Genomic DNA, 13,025 nt, shown 5'->3' with positions numbered 1-13,025 from the left:
TATGGACAATTTCCTGATTTTTAAATAGAATTTTGTCCGCGGCAAATCTAAAGAAAGATTGAAGGTATGTACTTGAGACTTACTGGAGATTATAAAACATGACTTCTAAATTACCAGAATCATATTTTCGTCCATCGTCAATACTTCCAGTCGCTACCGGAAGGGAATTAAAAAAGTCTTAATTTTTCAACTTTTATATTTCTCAATATTTTTAAATGAAATTTACAGGAATAATAAAGATTCTTTCCAACATGCTTAATATGTAATTTGTTTAAAAACTGATAGATCCAAACTCGAAATATTCATGTTTTCAACACTGGATTGAAATACTTTTCAGAAGTAGAGTTTCAATCCAATGTTTTCACAGACCTCCGCATCGAATAAATCGCAGACGTCTGTAAAAACATTAAATGTTTACGAAAACATTAAGTTGAATCGAATGTTTTCTCAGACGTCTGCATTTAGTTTATTGCTTATTTATTTCGTAAACATTGGATTAATATTCCTTATACAGTTGAATTTCAATCCACCTTGGCTATTATCTTAGGCAAAGTGTTAATGATTCATCAAAAGGACAAGAAAAATTTTAGTTTTTAGTATATTTTAAAATTAATACAAATAAGACTTTTCTATCCAATTTCTAAAAAGATATTAATGACTTTCATAGAGGTTATTTGATAATTAAGGAAAAGTTTTGGAAATGAATAACCCGTCTTTGAAAATATAAATACTCTGTCCTCTAAAGGCAATAAAATAAGTAATCTGACAATGAATTATGGGTCCTCAGTCATCTGATTTGGGAGTACTTGTAAGGAATTCCAACTCTTTGCTAGTAAAGATGAAGAGTGTTGGCAGTCCCCCCTCCTAATTGTTTTGATAAAATATGTCCCTGTTCATCTCAGAAAAAAATAATCTGCAATGGCATAAAAAAATTTCCTAGTCAATATTCACAAGCCCCCGCCACCTTTTCGGGATAAAACGGTAATCCCCAAAAGACATTTATCGCTATCTATAATTACGTTCGTGTGTATTAGATAAAAAATTCTGAAATTACTTGGCTATCATTTACATTGTGCGTATGAGAAAAGCTTAAGTTGACTAAAATGAACTTTGAACAATAATTTTGATCCTTGTTTTCTCAGACGTCTGCGTTGAATTCTACCCATCGTTTTGTTTGTTTGTATTTTGTTTAACGTCCCTCTCAAGAATTTTTCACTCATAAGGACACGCCACCACTTGCCGGTGGAGAGCTGCAAATTTTGTCCAATACTCGGCACTTACGGCCATTGAACAGTGAGGGACCAACACCAACTGCGACACGGGACCTCGGTTTATACGGTCTCATCCAAAGGACCGTTTTCCACGTCCCACAGTGGGATTCGAACCCGCGATGTAAGGATCAACTCGTTACTTCGCGACTCTAGAGCATCTAGACGCCCTAACAGAGTGCCATGGGGGCGACTCTACCCATTGCTGTGATATTTTCCTTAATAAGCATTTTTTTAAAGTGCATTTTATCCTAGTGTGTCACAATTACTAACATATATAAATATGTTTACTTGCAAACAATAATATTAGACCTCTCGTTGCTCGCAATGGGTTTCTAGTTACTATTATTTTCCCCCAAAATTTTGTAGGTGATTTCTCGAAAACTATTCCGTGGTTTTAAGTGAAAATTTCAGGAATTATGCGTCATGAAATAGACTTTGTTTCTCAGAAGAAAAATTTGGTAAAACTTGCTTCCGGTTCCAAGATATTGACAGTTTTCTGATTTTAAAATATCATTTCATTTTTTCATCACTAAAGCAATACCCAATAGCTAAGCTTGGACAACCCATCAACTCGTATCAGTCCTTTCAGTACTTTGTTTAAATGAAACTTCTGATAGCATACAATGGTCACGTGACCGCGACTTTTCTTAAATCATTTCTTCCTTACATGGCCTCAGCGACAAACTTTAAAAAAATAAAATATCCCATGCACAATTAGGGTTGGTGATTTTTATTTCTGTATTGTTTCATGAAGATTTTGAAGGCCATGTACGAGAACGCTTGAGTACAAAACTAAGGTGAACCAAAGTACAACTTCGTTCCGGTGGCTGAAGCGATGGACCTGCTCCCATTTTTTGCAGAAAAGAATTTGATCCAGTGGAAGGATTGATTGATTGATTGTATGTTGTTTAACGTCCCTCTCGAGAATTTTTCACTCATATGGAGACGCCACCATTGGCCGGTGGAGAGCTGCAAATTTTGTCCTATACTCGGCACTTACGGCCATTGAGCAGTGAGGGGTCTTTTTCGTGCCAGCACCTACTGCGACACGGGACCTCGGTTTATACGGTCTCATCCGAAGGACCGGTCTCCACGTGCTACATTGGGATTGAACCTGTGACATAAGGATCAACTCCTTACTTCGCGACTCTAGAGCAGACGATCTAACCACTGCGCCACGCGACCCAGTAGAAGGAATAAACCTTTAAAGTTTCCAAAAGATTGCTTGCGTAGTTACTGAGAAAAAAAGAAATTTAAAAAAAATCCACTTTTCGTCCGTTTCCATTGCAATGGTAGGAATTTAGAAAAAATTTAATGTTGACTACACACCTGGAGTTTCTAATTATAATTTCTGTAGCGTTTCATCAAGATTGTCCATGCCACCTCTGAGAACATATGTGAGTATTATACCTTTTTCTGTTTTGTTTCTATGGCAACTGTGGGCGGCCATTTCCATTTTTTTTAAATATTGAAATAGAAATCACTTTGACACAATGAAAGGAATCATCCATTAAAGTTTCAAAATGATTGCTTGAGCAGTTACGGATAAAATCGAAGTTAAAGAATTTTCACCTTTCCTCTGTTTCCATGGCAACAATTGACAATTTGAAAATTTTAGATACGAATAGCACAATTACTATTACTGATCATCATTTCTGTAAAGTTTCATGATGAATGTTCAAGGGACCAGAGAGAAAACTCCCGGACAAAATTCCTCACTTTTCGCACGTTTCCATGGCAACGGTAGCCATTTTGAAACTGAAAGTCTGCACTGCACTAGTACAACTAGTGATCGTCTTTTGTGGTAAGTTTCAGGAAGATTGTCCCTGCCATATGCGAGAAAATTCCTGGACTATGTTTTTAGGGGTACAATAACAATATGTCGCCCTACTTCCTTCGGGGCGACATAACTAGAAACTTGATAGATAGCAACGAGAGGTCTTCCATCCGAATAACCATCCTTATATTAAGAATATTCTTTGCATGTGAAATTACATATCTATCTGCTTGTGGTAAAGATCACCTATAAATATATCTTTAAAAAAAATACCAGGATATTAAAGATTTTTTAATTTATAAAAAAAATTGAAACAGTGGAGAATTCAGACAGAAAAAGGTCAAACATCAATTATAAAGATGAAAATATAAATTTAGGTTTAAAAATGAAAAGAAAATCGGACATAGTCGGGACCCAGATCGCCTGTGTGAAAAATTAATATGGAAACCACTCTACCAGCGTAATGTAATCCAACCATCATCGATTTTTATTTGCACTTATTTGCCTAAAGTGAAGAGCGTCAGGCAGGTTAATATTTTCATAGTACGGAATTAAGGATATTAGATAACCAGCCAAAATTTGTGCAAGCAGATTCACATTGGAATTTGTTACTTGAGGTTTAACAAGAACTGTTAGCAGAAGAAATAATCTGTTATTGATGAAAACTATTGATGTGTTTACTTCCTTTATTATTTATGCATTAAGTTTTTTACTATATTCAATTCAAAACAGACATGTCCGTGTAATCCTTCTATACTACTGCATCGGTCCATTTGTCTAATATGAAAGGCTTGACACGATACATTATTTCGAGCCAAATACTCAAGAGTAAATCTTCGCGCCTTTTCTTTGGCAAGCTCGACTGTCTCCGTAAACTCCGATCTGCTCGTTGGAGTTTACGAAGACAGCCGCTATTTTGGACCACTGCTTCAAATTTAGAAATGTGAATATCTAGCGTATGGTTTTATCAATTTCAAAACAATTATATATTAGGCGCTTTGCAGGAAGTATCTATTAAACTTCTAAATATTATTTTAAAAAAATATTGAAAAGCAAAAAAGTTTAAAAAATCGACTTTTTGGATTCGCTTTTGGTAGCGACCGGAAGTACTGACGTCGCACGAAAAGATGATTCCCCTTATTTAAAAGTCATAATCTATCATCTCTAAAAAGTCTTTAGTTCATATCTTAAGCCATTTTTGAATAAAGGGGGGAGAAAATGTTATTTAAAATCAGAAAACTGTCAATAACTTGGAACCGGAAGCAAGTTTTTCCAAATTTTCCTTCTGAGGAACAAAGTCCTTTATAATTGTAAGTATCCTCTTACCATCTTAGTGATGATTTATCATTTTTTCTTAGGATGGCATCCAGGCCAAAACTGAGAAGGACTTCAACCAAACCTCCAGATCCTCCAGCCGCAAGCGATTCATCATCAACAGAAGCCAGTAGTGAGGACGTAAGCGCAATCCTCAAACAATGTATGACCAAGATAATGCCGGCAATTGAGGACACCTTCAAATCGTGTATTGACGATTATTTCAAAGCAAGAACTACTACAGCCACGCCTCAACCTCCACAACCACTAGAACTGAACAGCTCAGAAGCAGCACCTACACTCCTCAGCGAGATTACAGGTGGGACTCAAATACAAAATATTACCGATTGAAACAAAGATTGTCTGGCTAACCCAAGTCCCCCAGGCCCTATCTGCCTTGTCTTTGACTTTAGAGGTAGACTAAAAGACATGTGTAAAGATTCAGTGTGACGAATATGTTAAATTCGCTTCACTCCTCAAACCGAATGACCCAGACAAAGAGGACAGTTACAGAACTGTGGAGAGAGACGGGCAACTGATCTTTCATAAAACATCTGACAAAACCCAAAAAATTACTTCCATATACAAATTGATCGAGTGTTTTCATGTTTTTGTTGCAATTTATGCTGAAATATTCCCTAAAGAGGTACTAAACCTCATGGCCTATGGCCAAAAAATCTCCAAAACGCTGTACAGTTATGGTGCCATATGGAAATACTGGCGGATTTTTTAGACAGAAAATACATTCTTTACAAGGATGGGAGATTCTTTTTAGGCCTTTACTATTATCGAACAAATGTAATGTGGCTGAAAACTACACGTTGAGGACGTTTATATTTCTTATTTAGATTTGTCACGTAATGTGGCAGTCACGTGATTTTAGCAACTATACCTGCAGTATTGAGGTCATCTATAAATTCCAATATTGCAAGGGCATAACCAAGATAAAAAATTAAGTTTAATTTATAATTATTTTCAACACTCTTTGTAGTTTGTGAAAAGTGCTGCGAACCTATATAGATTCTACTATATAATTGCTAAAATTACATTTGTTAGACCATATGTTGAATATTTTGCTGGTCAAGTACATTAAATGTAGATATAATTAATTCATTTGCAAGATTTCAACAGGTTCGCAGCACATTTCAAATATCTTCATACTTCTTGAGTTTATGTGTAAAAGCTTGTCGTAATTCATTGAATATACGCCCTTGCAACATATCGATTTATTACGACCCTTCTATTACCCTTCAATGAATCTGCATACAAATGTACGGCAGTTTCAGTTGTCTAGGGAATGTACGGGAAGTATATGAATAAAATCATAAAAAAGACATCGCGTCCAAGTTATTGACCTCTTATATATACTGAAAGGAAAAAGAAACGCAGGGTAAACTTTTGAAGTGACTTAGAGTTATATTTTCGAACGTATTTTCCAGTATTGCTGTCTAACATTTAAACTCATCTTTATCAACAAGTAAGCAAAATCTCATTTGATTTTGACTGATAATTCGTGAGTTATTGAAACTCAAATGACCCTACCCCCCAAAATGTGAAAATCGAAAATTCTCATTATCTCCTATGCCTCCCTCGCGCATCTGTCACAGCCTTAATTCTCCTCTGCATGGAGTTCATAAGAGCATTTATCTTTTTCATACGGATGTTATTCAACCCTTTCGACAAGGCAGCACTTCGTTGGTCGAGAGTAGCTCAGACATTCCGACGCCTTTAAATCCTACCCTCCGGTTAGTCCCATAGATGTTCGTCTGGAGAAAAAGGATGGATTGTACGGACACCAGTCGAATGAATTCAAGTGAATGTTTGCGAGGAAAGTCTGGCCACATTTGGCCGTGGGTTCACATCCTGAAAAATTAGGCATAATGCGCATGCGCGCGCGAGCGAGAGGAACACTGACTTAAAGTTGACGAGCTCACAAATCAAAATCGCGCAATGAGTTTCCTCCAGTTTTTGGGTGAATGTAACGATTATGATTGCCTACTGTATTAATAGTGGTTTCAGTGGTCGTAAGTGACGATTACACAGATGGCAGGGCGAATAGCCCAATCTTGACGTGGCGTTATTACGCGCCAACGTTATCGTCACGCTTGATTGGAAATGTTTAAAAAAATCAAAAGGCTATAAATCTTGTTATTGGCAAATGAAGTTATTTCGAAAAGGATTATTTAGGAAACACCATCCATTTGTAATTTGCACAAATGCCTGGTAAGGTACCTCAATTTTTTGTGAGGAAGCATGTTGAAGTAGCCATTCTTCAATGACAAAATCTTAGGAAAAAATATATATTATTGAGAAACGTATCGTCTGTCCTTAAATATTGCAAAACAATGTGAATAACTTCAGTGCATCAATTATTATAACAAGATGTGTTGACAAACCCGTCATCATCAGTATGCACGTGTTTTTGGCTTTTGAACATTTTCCTTACGTGACGTCATAAATTCCACGGTTGAGTAATTCTAAACACCGATTACAGTGCACAGTTACCAAGATACCCCTTTGACCAATTTTGGTAAATTTAGGCCATGCAGTCAAAAGGTTTTCCCATATTTATCATGTTACCCTTCGTTTCTTTTTCCTTTCAGTATATTTGCAAATAATATTTTATTTTATTACAAAACACATTTTTCATTGTATAAAATATAACTTGATCCGCCTCTCACTGCATACAAACTGCGTCAATTTTTTACGATATGACGTCACATTAACAAGTGCATTGCGATCAGTGAATTGTTTATACATTGCTGTGTGGGATTTAACCAACGACAAAAATACATGCAATAGTAAGGATTGATGTAGTTTAAAGCTATCCAACAGTTTAAAATAGCGTATCACTTCATTTTGTGGTAATTTGAAGAACATGTATTTTTGTCTGATGTTATAGTAAGCATTTCCCGTAAAAATTAGGCCCGTCTCCTTATTGCAGCCTTAACTATGCTGCGAACAAGTGGAGACAAGGCAGCAACTGCCTATTATGAAAGTTTTAGACGATGGCGTCAACTTGATCCGGAAGCATGTCCATGGTAGTCGAAAAATATTGAGTTATTTTAGGAAACCATGGCACAAGGACTAAAGCTTAAGTTTAAAAATAAAAAAGAGCCCATTCGTGCATCAAACACACAGGCGAAGCATCGTTACTGCTTCTCGTACAATAACAATGGATTCTGCAAGACAAAAGGATGTTCACATTCTCAAGTCCGCCAAATCTTTGCAGCTAGGCACCCACAAGAGACAATGCCCAAAGATTAAACAAAATAACAAATCCCAATTACAGAACCCAAAGCAAGGTCCAATCGCGAGTACAGATCCAGCAGTCCCCGGCAAAAAGGTCTGATTGCATTGTTACTCCTATCAATGTTAAACAACTTCGAAATTATTCATCTGTATACCATCATTCTATTTTTAAAGTTTTTAATAGAGGGTTTCTCTCAAGGTATAAAGATCCCTTATATGGGTGAGCGCAAATTTAGGTCTTCTCGGAACCTACCCTCTATTAAAGGCAAAGAAAAAATATTCAATGACAAAATTAATAGGGAAATTAAAGCCCAAAGAGTCTCTGTTCCTTTTTTATCACCACCCTTCCCAAATATTCAGATTTCTCCTTTAGGTCTGGTTCCTAAAAAAGCCATGGGGATTTCAGGTTGATTCATCATTTGCCTTACCCCGAGGGTGACTCAATCAATTCTCACATCCCTAAAGAAATGATCACAGTAAGTTATCAATCAATTGACACGACTATTGCCATCATCAAACAAGTAGGCGGTGGTGGGGGGCTTCTTGCTAAGACTGACTTGGAAAACGTCTACAAAAAATACATATATATCCAAGTGATTTCGCACTGCTAGGTTTCAAGATATCTGGGTCATATTATTATGATAAAACTCTTCCATTTGGCTTGAGTTATTCTTGTCAACTTTTTGAGAAGTTCAGCTCAGCATTACAGTGGATTTTAGAGAATAAGTGTGACGTAACTTATTGCATACATTAGATAATTTTCTTTTTGTTGGTCCCCCCCCCCCCCCTGGTTACCAGACTGCTACAGCTCACTTTTAGCCTTCTATTCCCTTGCCAAAGATATCAACCTCCCTATAATATCTGAGAAAACAGTTCACCAAACAACCACCTTGATATTTTTTGGGTTGGAATTAGATACACTTTACTCCCGGCAGATAAGTTGAAGCGCTTGAAATTTGAAATAAAATCATTCCAAAATAAACGCACTGCTTCACTTCGCTAATTGCAGTCTTTATTAGGAGCATTAAATTATGCTTGTGCAGTTATTTCCCCGGAGTATACATCACGTAGGCGAATTATCAATCTTACTCGGGGCTTGCAAAGTCCTTTCCATCACAGGAATCTAGATAAAGAAGCCCGATCTGATCTAAAAGCATGGGCCATTTTTCTGGATCATTTTAACGGTAAAGGTTTTTTTTCCTTCAGGAGTACAACACACATCCTCCTCTTTAGACTCATATACTGAAGCTAGCAATTTGGGATTTGGTTGTACCTTTGATAGAAAATGGTTCTCTGCCCCTTTTCCTAATCAGTGGGTAGATTTTCACATTTCAGTTAGAGAGTTTCTGCCTATTTTGATCGCGTTTGACATATTGGGACATTTATTATCTAACAGTACCGTTATTATGCACTCTGACAACCTACCAGTTGTTCACGTCATCAACAAAAACTCTTCTAAAGACCCATCACTTATGCAACTTATGAGACGACTCATGGTGTTATCTCTAAAACATAATATGCATTTTCAAGCTAAACATATTGAAGGAGTCAAGAATATTGCTGCAGGTCTACTTTCTCGGTTGCAGGTCAAAGAGTTCCAAACACGGCTTCCCTACATGGATCCGGCCTCCACCCCTGTGAACCCGGCGTTGATAAGTCTCTGAATCAAACCTCAGATATACTATCTGGTTCTCTATACTATATGGTTCTCTATCACCATCCACAGTGGCAGCCTTCAAATTAGCATTCCAGTCATACAAGCTTTACATATCACAAACTTATGGTCAGAGAACGCCACCTCTACCACCACGTTTGGAACACCTAGCTAGCTTCATAGCAAATTGCTACTCGAACCATCATATCTGCTCTCGGTTTTGTCTTTCAGTTAGGTTCCTCCCAAGACTTTTCCCAGCATTTTATCATCAAAAGAATGCTTCAAGGTTTTCTGGAAGCTTAACCAAACAGTGACCCAAGACTTCCAATTACCCCTCCTAAAATTAGTACAGGCTCTACCCTACACAACAGATTCATATTTTTCCAGAATTTGGCTTCGGGCCATGTTTATATTGGCTAATTGTGCTTTCTGGAGGGCAGGAGAGATTACAAAAGCAAAAGAAAAACTCATCATTATCTACATGTGTATTAAAACACATCTCTTAGGGTATCGATGCATACGGCCTTAGTTTTCTGGAAAGTGCAATCCCTCATTTCAAACATTCGAAGTTAAATTCTACAACTATTCACCTAAATCAAAACACCAGGAATCCATTTATATGTCCATATCATGCACTTAAAGACTTCCTTAATTTTAGAAAACATCATTCTCTGGAGTCGCCCCTTTTTTCCTTTATGGATTGATTGATTGATTGTATGTTGTTTAACGTCCCTCTCGAGAATTTTTCACTCATATGGAGACGCCACCACTTGCCGGTGGAGGGCTACAAATTTTGATTTATACTCGGCCCTCAGAACCATTGAGCAGTGAGGGATCTTTTTCGTGCCAGCACCTACTGCGACACGGGACCTCTGTTTATACAGTCTCATCCGAAGGACCGGTCTCCATGTCCCGCAGTGGGATTCAAACCCGCGACGTAAGGATCAACTCCTTTCTCCGCGACTCTAGAGCAGACGCTCTAACCACTGCGCCATTTTCCTTTATGGACAACACCCCAGTACTTCACCAATGTTTTACTTCACAACTTCGATTAGCTCTTAAATTCAGTAACTTAAACCTTTCAAAATACCATGCTCACAGTTTCAGGATAGGCGCTGCAACCACAGGTGCTGCAACAGGGTACACGGAAATCCAGATTCAGAGCATGGGTCGTTGGAAGTCTAATGCTTTTAGGAAGTACATTCGAATCCCCTCTATTCCCCCGCATTGATATTATCTGGAGACATGGGCTTCAGGTTTTTGGAGTAACAATCTAGTGTGTCTTCAGACAGGGGCTTAAGGTAAACCCTATTAAAGACATTGCCACTTAGAGACAGGAGCTCAAAGTATGCTTTTATCTTGTGGCATGAACAAATGGAATACTTTTCTCGAGACAGGGGCTCAAGATAAATCTTAACCACAAGTCAAGTTCTATTGTATTGTACATATTATAGATTTGAGCACATCATGCTTATTCACGACCTTAATAGTTGCACACGCTACATTTAAGTCCATGGGTAATCGCTCGACCGAACATGATTTTTTATCGTATATTATTTTTCAACTGTAGAACATACTTGCATTCCATGGATCCCTGTTTTCTGTGTCTTTCATTGCGCTGTATCACTAGTGATACTAAGTAAGAAAAAATGGTTTGACGATAGTTATTTCTGTTTGTTTCTTTCTTTTATGACGATGATGCTAGATGGGGCGGGGTGGTAACAAGCCAGCATTGGTTCTTTTTTCTTCCCGCATTGGTATCCGAGTGGTACTTTGTTACGGTGGCAGATGATGCCCCATATTGTCTTTTTGTTGTATATGTACATATGCTTACATTTAGAAATATGTATTTGATTATGCAATTTTAATATTAGGACTCAGGGACGCTTTTAGTCTTGTGGTAGTTTTTAACTAAGGTGCTTCTGTTGTAAATAGTATGTCTTTCTAGTCATAGATGTGCACCGATCTTGCGGGTTCATGGCATGATATTTTTGTCCATAGTCTATTTTATTGATTGTATGTATGTTTACTGTTTGTCATTCATTTGACTTGTTTTGAGTAAATAACCATTCTTATTCCTTTACGTATGCGTTACTGTTATGATTTCATGGGATCTGTCAAACAACATAATTATTAATAGTGTAGACAAAATGATATGGTCAACATGCACATGCGTGCACGTGCGCGCGCTTCCAATGCTAAAATAAATGACCAATATACTTGATACAGCTGTAAACTTTTACACTTTATGATAAAATGCTTTGATACTCATAATATAGAGATACATAAATAGTTTAGACAAGATGATATTGTCAACATGCACATGCGCGTGCGGGCAATGCTAAAATGACTATACTTGATATAACCGTATTTTTTTTTTTATACTTTTTGATTAAACGCTTTGATATTCATATCAAGATATACTAATAATGTAAACAAGATGACATGATCATCATGTACATGCATGCTCGTGGGCATACGTGCAATGCTTAAACTATATGTACATTATTTAACCCCTGAAATACTTCGGTAAAAAGTTGTTTAAGTCTAAAATACATAGAGTTTGTTTGTCTTATTTAATGAAGCTTATAGGAAAAAAGGCACCAAAAGGCAGCTTGTGAGCGGTTGGGGAACATCTGTAAGGGTTTAAAATTAGTTCCTAGTGAACAAATTCTTGGGTAAACTAATAAATCTGAAAATCAGATGTATTTACGAGTTAAAGTAACAGAATATATTAGAGTATAACTTCGTGTAGGATGAAGTATATGGAGATAACGAACAGTATTCAAGCTCAAAAGTCCATTAAACAATACAAATTGTGTAGCAGAGCAAACACGGACCTCTAAAATATCAGAGGTTGGATCAGGTGTCATGGAGGAGTGAGCATCCCCTGCCGACCGGCCACTCCCGCCGTGTGCTCCTTGTGATGATCGGGAAATAACCGAAAAATCCGTCGACAATTCAGTGTGTAAATAATGGCCTAAAATTAGTATTAAAAAATTCGGTCAGCATTTGACTTAATGATAAGTTGTACATGTATTTGCTGAAAAGGTCATTGTATCGACCATAGAACTTACGAAATGACGACTTTAAAGGAAACAGCTGATATTCTTGTTTCAGCAACTTGTTTGTCAATAACTTACCTCGTTTTAGAAATTGTTCATATGTAGAGCATGCTCATGTGTATCTAATCAACTTAGAGATATAAACCATGTATGCAGGTGATGAAGGTATATTGCTGCATAAGTAAGGGAATTAACTTTTAAAATTGAAAGAAAAATGTTTTTTATGAATATATTGGGCAGTAAAATATTCTAAGTCATTGATTTACTTCGTGAATTGTACCTGTTGTAAATGAAGTTAATTCTTACCAAATTGGGTAAACCCTGGAGTGTAGGAAGTATTAAATTTCAAATTTTGATGGATAACTAAGTACTTATCAAAATCAAGGAAAAAATTTCCTGCTTCATGCACAGAAGTAAACTACAATATTTGTAAAGATTGCATGAATATCTATGGTTAAGGTCACACTCTTGAGTCCCAAGGGGGACATTTTTGTTTTTCTCTGGTCATATGCGTAAATGCTACACGTATACATATATTTCAAAATCGGCTGAAAATGGTCCAGCCATTTTAAAGAAGCTAAAAATTTTAAAAGGGTTACATTGCATTATAGATGACGACAGACCACAGTAGGTAGTAGTACATTTCTTATTAATAAGTGGTGATGGGATGATCAGATGATCGTTAAAATAGA

The 13,025-nt window shown here is 36.9% G+C and overlaps 1 protein-coding gene across 1 annotated transcript in view; it reads right to left on the bottom strand.

Annotated features, from left to right (window-relative positions):
- The window catches only part of LOC133192915 (uncharacterized), an 804,603-nt gene that overhangs the window by 748,101 nt on the left and 43,477 nt on the right, over nucleotides 1-13,025 (bottom strand). The gene's annotated exons all lie outside the window — the stretch shown is intronic.

This window comes from Saccostrea echinata, unplaced genomic scaffold (assembly GCF_033153115.1).
Source record: "Saccostrea echinata isolate AGI-Se365-2 ecotype Australia unplaced genomic scaffold, CSIRO_AGI_Sech_v1 ptg000025l, whole genome shotgun sequence".
Taxonomy (NCBI): domain Eukaryota; kingdom Metazoa; phylum Mollusca; class Bivalvia; order Ostreida; family Ostreidae; genus Saccostrea; species Saccostrea echinata.
This window is presented reverse-complemented; position numbering and strand designations above follow the sequence as displayed.